At 45.0% G+C, this 7166-nt stretch overlaps 1 long non-coding RNA gene across 1 annotated transcript; it reads right to left on the reverse strand.

Moving 5' to 3' along the window:
- Nucleotides 1–269: 269 nt before the first annotated feature.
- Nucleotides 270–6456, reverse strand: LOC116225024. Its single transcript, XR_004165874.2, has 3 exons — nt 5915–6456; nt 2257–2453; nt 270–1059 (listed from the first exon to the last, which is right to left on the reverse strand). It is a non-coding gene; the product is annotated as an uncharacterized LOC116225024 (long non-coding RNA).
- Nucleotides 6457–7166: the final 710 nt, after the last annotated feature.

Here is a 7166-nt window from a genome sequence, read left to right on the forward strand (position 1 = left end):
ATAAAGGACCATTAATACTGGACCAGACAGTTCCAGTGTGTCTGCGACCACTCCGCTCACACACACCCAGGTGCATTATTGTTGACCTTGTCTCACTCTATTGCGCTACAATAATGTTTTCCTTGGCACTGGTGAGATAGAACAGTTTCTTCTGCGTGTGTGTATGTGTAAGTGTGTGTGTGTGTGTGTGTGTGTGTGTGTGTGTGTGCATGTGTATGTGAGTGTGTGTGTGTGTGGGGGGGGTGGGGTGAGTTTGTGTGAGTGTGTGTGTGTGTGTGTGTGTGTGTGTGTGTGTGTGTGTGTGTGTATGCACTCCTTGTCATTAAAATAAACCTGCCACCATTTGAATACCATTGCACATCCCTTCAAAGAACACAAAAGACTTCTTTTTTTACCTCTGCAAATCAGAACAGATATATGCATGAAGCAAAAACCTCCCATCCTTTAAAATAGATACTTTCTTTGGGATCATTTAAATGGGTCCTTTTTTCAAGTGACTTTAAAATCCAACAGCTGCAGCATCTCTTCATGTAAGACTTAGAGTCTCATTAGTTTACTCCTAAAGTTGGCATTTGATCCTTGCAAACAGTGATACAGTTATTTACCAGGGGACTCCTCATCTCTATGAACCCAACATCGTTTTTAAATCCATCCAGGGAAAAGAAAGAATCTGCTGAATTATAAATAACTCTAGAGGGAAAAAAAGAAGTCATAACACGAAAAGTAAATGAATATTAATGTAAAGTTTGAAATAAATTGACATCACCGCCATTGATGTTGCCAGAGCGACAGCGCGTCCGTGCCGTGTGATGTTGCTTCGAGGTGGGGAAGGGAGCGGGAAGCAGTGCCTCTCTCTCTCTCTCTCTCTCTCTCTCTCTCTCTCTGTTTCTCAGTTTCTTGCTGATGCTGGCGCTGGTGCTGGGAGTGTCGCCAGTCCACTGGCTGCAACACAAGACACGAGCGGGAGACAGAGGCAGCTCCCATGTCCTGTGTTGCAGCCCCTGGCCAAGCCACAGGTCACCTTCAGCTGGTTGCCTCGCCTGCTCCATCTGATGCTCCCTGAGAGAGACAGAGAGAGAGAGAGAGAGAGAGAGAGGGAGGGAGGGAGGGAGGAAGAGGGAGGGAGGGAGAGAGGAAGAGGGAGGGGGAGACAGAGGAAGAGGGAGGGATTGAGATAGCGAGGTGCAGAGAGAAACAGTGAGAGAGAGGGGCGGAAGAACGTGAGAGAGGAGGAGGAGGAGGAGGAGGAGGAGGAGAGAATGATGAATACAGAGTGTGAGTGAGAAGAGAGGAGAATGGGTGGAGGGAGGGAGCGAGTGAAATGGAGATAGGAAGAGGAGAGACAGAGGGGGAGAGAGAGAGGGAACCAGAGAGAGGAGCAAGATAAAGTGAAAGAGGCAAAGCAAAAAGACAACTAATAGAAAGCGTACACGTGAGAAACAGCAGGGGAGAAAGAGAGACACAGGGGGAGAGAGAAAGGTGATGTGGGTTTTTTTCATGTTACGGACACCACATTCATCACATGCGCTGAAAATAGCCTCCCCTCTTTCCGTTCACCTGGCGCCCACGAGAGACGACCCTCCTCCTCTCCTTCAGCAGCCTCCCTCTCCAAGGTGACCCTGGGGTGGCCCACAGTGGCATGCGAGCGAGGTTAATGACAGGAATCTGTGCCGCGCTGTTAAAGATCCCCACTGTTATCTTAACTGAAATATTTATATTGTTGAGGAAGTGTGTGTGTGTGCGTGAGGGGGGGGAGGGACTCCCGGGGCAGTTTTGGAACAATTCCAGAATAATCTGCAATAGCAATGCAAATCGGGAACAAATGTATCCCGAACCACGGCCGTGATTCCATCTCCTGCTCTCAATCCGTACCAGTCGGAAGATTGCCATTATTTCCATTTTCTTTGGTCTCTGACCTTTGATCATTGCAAACATCCCTTATCCTTTCAAGGTAATAGCAATAACAAACTCATCCCCATCTGAGCTCTCTATCATCCTTTCGTATTTAATCTCCTTTCTGGGAGGTGAGAGAATAATCATCTATCTCTCCCTCTTTTTTTCTTTCTGCCTCTCTCTCTCTCTTTTACTTTCTGCCTCTCTCTCTTTCTCTCTCTTTCTCCATTTCCTGTGAGGTGTGACCGGCAGCAATCATCAGCTGCACCTCTCCCAGCTCTCCCCTCTCTCTCCGTCTCACTCTCTCTCTCTCTCTCTCTCACTCTCTCTTTCTCTCTCTCTGTGAAAATGGGTCCAACCTACTTCTGAAGCTGCTGGGACAAGCGCTGTGTGGCGACAGACGTTTCCAAGGACGCTCCGGCAAGGTGAACCCGAAAGAGGAGAAGATGGGAAACTTCCCTGCAGACAGGAGAGAAAGAACAGGAGGGAGGGAGACAGTAAGAGAGAGAGAGAGAGAGAGAGAGAGAGAGAGAGAGAAATGCTGCAGAGGCCAAACCGACCTGGATCAGATGATCGAGCAGATGGGAAAGATGCAATGTGTCCGTGAAAGGTTGGACATGACAGAGAAAGAGAGGAGAGAGGGAGAGAAAACCACACAGAAAGTTAAGTTTGGAGTCCCAGGGTGTGGGTTTGGAAAATGGTTTAAAATTTAAATAAGTTTAAAGTGACTCCAGTTGGTAGGCGAGAGCTCTGTCTGTGTTAATAGAACACTGCAAAAAGCCCAATTACTTTGAAATTAATATTAGCAAGTCAGAATGGGGAATGGCTTTTTCAAAGAAAAGTCAAACTCACTGAACTGCATTTTCTGTGCTAATTCAGGGGTAAAAATTGATAATGGAGAGAACTAGGCCACCTATTATGCATTTATATTGCAATCTTTTGTAAGAAATGCTTTTTATTACACTAGAGCAACATCTGAGTCTGAGGAATTGATTTCAAATGGGTTTGAAGTGGCTGCCGGCAATTAATGGGACTTGTAATTAAAGTATTGACTTTGCCTAATAAGTACCATTTATGCAATCAGGACAATGGCAACCGGCAGCAAAACAGATGCGTGCACAGCATTGCGAGCCAAATCTTTAAAAGCCTCCTCTTCTCGAAACAAACAGCATGGTTCCCCGATCAGTTGATCATGGAGAGTCATTTTAGAATGGGCTGCCATGCACTGCAGGCTCTGGCTAAATGAAAAGTGATACCACCATACTGAGGGACCATGATGATTCATGACCTGCTGAAGAATGGCATTTAATGATGAGGAATAAATCAAAACAAATGAACAACAACAACGACAACAAACAAACAAAAGTGCCTCCCTTCTCCAGGAGCCAGCACAAAGGCTGGTGCTCAGGGCCACAGAACAGGCCGTGTGACCTGAGGGCTGTGTGGAGGCTTTCTTTTGTTCTCTGTTCTCTCCAAAGAACCCACCAGAAAAAAACAGGCCCACGGTCCTGCCTGTGACCGAACAATGGTGGCCCAGTGTCCTCAGGACAAGCTCGGGATGGTTTTCCCCCTCCGCAGGAGCCCCTCGACCCACAATCCCCCATTCCAGCCCAACCCATTTCCTTCTATGGTACCAGGAGCAGTTATTGTGGGTTATTGTGTGGTGACTGGATCTGCCTGTGCCTCTGTAGTGTTTAGTAGCTCGAAGGAACAATCAAGCATTTGGCCCGTGGCTTGACTGGGATATGTGTCCACCGTACAATATCTAATTGTGGGCGGCTGGCTTTACTTGTGGTGAAATGTGTGCGAGTCGATGCCCTTTGTCTCTCACACACTTCCTCTTAACTTTTTACATCCCCTTGGGCAACCCTCGCTTTTATTGCCCAATGATGTCTATAGTCAATCAACTACTGTATATGGCAGTATCCAAATATTCCTTATTGTATTCGTCATTGCCAATGGCATGTCAACAAATGGTATGTGACATATGGCTTATGACATATCAAAACTAAACCTTCACCTCCCCTCCTAATAACATAATTTGCCATTGCCATTCAGTCCTTTTGCCATGTTTAAGATATGCCTCTAATTCCCTGGTCTGAAATATCCGCTGCTCTGGTGGATTCTTACCCTCATTTCTAGAGTCTTGCGGGCCGCATAAGAATTAGCTGTGGAAGGGCCCAGATTTCCATCTAGGCTTGGGACCACACTGAACCTTTTGTAGAGCTGTCATGTTTTGTTCTCTTAAAACCTGATTATGCATGGCAGTGCAGGGCATCCTGCACCATGGTGTCAGTGCAAGGTAGAAAAAAAACAAAAAAAACACATCAGGGAGAGATATAGCTCTGCAACGACACTTTGATGCTAAGTTTACCAGGCTTGTTTTACCGCAGGAGAAGTAAACAGAGGAGTCCGTAGGCGTGTGAAAGAGAGGAGGCTGGCACGCCTAATTAGATGGGGTCCCAAGTAATGCCAGTCCAAAAAAAAAGAAAGAAAGAAAAGGAAAAAAAGCAATTCTTCCTTTTGGCCAAGCGAGAGTCTTTACCCAAAAATCCATCTGCCACCAAATGAAAGCACCCAACCAAGGTAGACAGATCCTCCTTTTGGAAAGTAATTGCATTCCCCTGGAGGGACACTCACACAGGCCGGCAAGTCTTTCTCGATCCCTGCAGATGCTCAATTTAAGACTGTTTCTAGTCTTTGCAATCATCAGACAGGTCTGACTGTAAAGATGATAGATTTTGTCAATGCTGCAGAATATGGATGAGTAGTGAAAATAACTCATTTTCAAAAGCCAGGGCCCCCTTTGTGACTATGTTGGGGGGGATAAATGTTTTCATATTCCGGGTGGAACTCGTTTTGAATAAAGATTGACTGTCTCGCAAGCAGCATTTAAAGCTTCGCTGTATCATCTTTACGTGACATGAGAACAAATGTAGAGAAACAAACCAAGACAGAGACATCTAAGAAATGCAACATTAAAACAAGCACAATTCAAATGTCTCAGTGCATGACATACATGATCGTCCGCCTGTGATGTGGTGTGAACTATTTAAGCAGTGTCTTGCAGTAAAGGAATTGTAAGTGTTCCAGTGATCATTAACAGCCTCCCCCCTCTGTTTCTTTCTCCACCACCTAACATCACTGGATAGGACACGGGGCCGTTCGCCCGGCTCAGCACAATTGGAGTTGGTGTTGCGTTACACATTTGTTGGACAGCACCTTGCGTCTGCCCGCTTGCTGCCAGGGTAGCGTTTATCGCATGCTGACAGCACACTTTGTCCGTCTCCTGTCAGTTCAGAGACGGGCGAGAGACGTTTGTTGGCACAGTGAATCCCCAGGCCTGGGTGTTGCGGCAGCGGAATGTTTATTACTGTGTGGGCATTGGAGGTCAGGTCTTTTCTGTTTCCTTTTACAAGTTGTGACAGTTTGGAACATCCATGTTCTGTCATTGTCATTTCTGAACACATCTAAAGCTACGGTGTGCTGGGAAATCATGGAGGAAAAAACATTCCATATAATTGCCCTCAGTTTCTGTCTAAACGTTGCTTATCATTGTCCTTAATGTCTAACGTCATCATGAACTATCAGTTAATCACATGTAATAATAAATGCCATCCGTTAAAGAGTGATCGTAAAAAACGCATTACACAAAGACTTTTTTTTTTTTTTACCAATTTTGTCCCTTGTATTTGCCACTTGAATTGTCAGATAATGTAGGCAGGGACTTCACAGTCCTTCGCACCCTCAGTTCCGAGGTTAAGTGATGCCAGATCTGTTTAGACTTCTTAAGAAGGAAAAACCTGAGCCCGGAACATTAAAACAAATGTGGTATTCCTTCCATAGCCTATTGATCATATCTTAAACCCGACATGTTCTGAAGTTAAATGTCAGGCTTGCACGACGTTTCATTGAATTTGAAACAATAATCTGTATGAGGTTATCAAAAAATGGTTAGTACGTTAGTAAGGTTAGTACAAAAATATAGGCACACACACACAACATCGCTCTACAGACTTACCTGTGGGTTCTACTTGAGCCGAGTGCTGATGCGCTGACTGAGGATACTGATATCGGCTTTGTGAGCGCTGGATCAGACAACTGGATCAGAGAGCCACTGCAGGTGTCTCGGATGGGGCTCTCATCATCTGTGCTCTCCCGACATTTCTGTCGTGTTCAGCCAGTGCCGTCGGTAACTTGTTTCCTCTCCTGTCGCGTTCAAGCTCCCCGCAAGCTGAAGCATTGTCAAGGTGCGTTCCAGATTATGTTGCTCTCTCAGATGTCCTCGCGCAGCCAGAGTCAGTGCAGAAAATTGCGTCTAGCGGCTCCGCGTCGCCTTTAAATATCCAATTTCATACACGCGGCACCTCCGGGGATTTTTTTCCAAAAGTCAATGCGATTATTTTCCTGCTGGATCTATGAGGAGGTGCAAGACACTTCTAGGGGAGGTCTGTTCCATGATGCGATCAGAAATGGGGCGGTGAGCGTATAATTGCTGCTGCACAGAAAAACACAATTCCCCAATGATCAATCATAGTTTTCCGGGAGCATAATAGTGCATAACATTAATCATGGTTTCTATTACCACTAAGTACTAGTTTTCATTTTTTATTCTGTCACATTTGTATTTTAATCAAATAATCTAAACTTGACCTTGACCGTCACGTCTCCTCTTGAGATTTAGGAACTCTCAGGCTATGAGAACAAGTCATGGGCCTACTAAAAACCTGAGTTGTCCTGATTTCACACTAATGTGTATAGTGCAACGACATTTGTAACCAATTTTGTCTTGGCTCTAGGTCTACATTGTGAGAGGCAGATTATTAATAGCCAGAACCATTTATAACCCTTTACATATTTTATTGCAAACCTAATAGGGTCTATGATATAGGCTACTGTGAGCCTTGTGTCAGAAATGATCAAAGGACATCTCAGGTCAGGTCAGGTCAGGTGAGATGAAGGACTCGGTCAAAGACCAGTCCTGGTGATGTGCATCATGTCATGTGCATCAAATATTACCCTACTTTTACTACTATTATTGTTATTGCTCTTCTTTTTCTTCTTCTTCTTCTTCCTCTTCATCATCATCTTCTTCTTCTTCTTAGCGTTATTATTATAAACATGTAGGCTACAGCTTTCAGTGTAGGCTACAAGCTGAAACAGGTAATCAACACTGTAGTTCTGCAGTCTCCATTAAGTCCATTAAAACAAGCCTAATACAGATGAGTTTGGTTTGATGTACCATGGTCAGTAATATCCCAACTGTTTTTGAG

Source organism: Clupea harengus, chromosome 19, assembly GCF_900700415.2.
Source record: "Clupea harengus chromosome 19, Ch_v2.0.2, whole genome shotgun sequence".
NCBI classification, from domain to species: Eukaryota; Metazoa; Chordata; class Actinopteri; order Clupeiformes; family Clupeidae; genus Clupea; species Clupea harengus.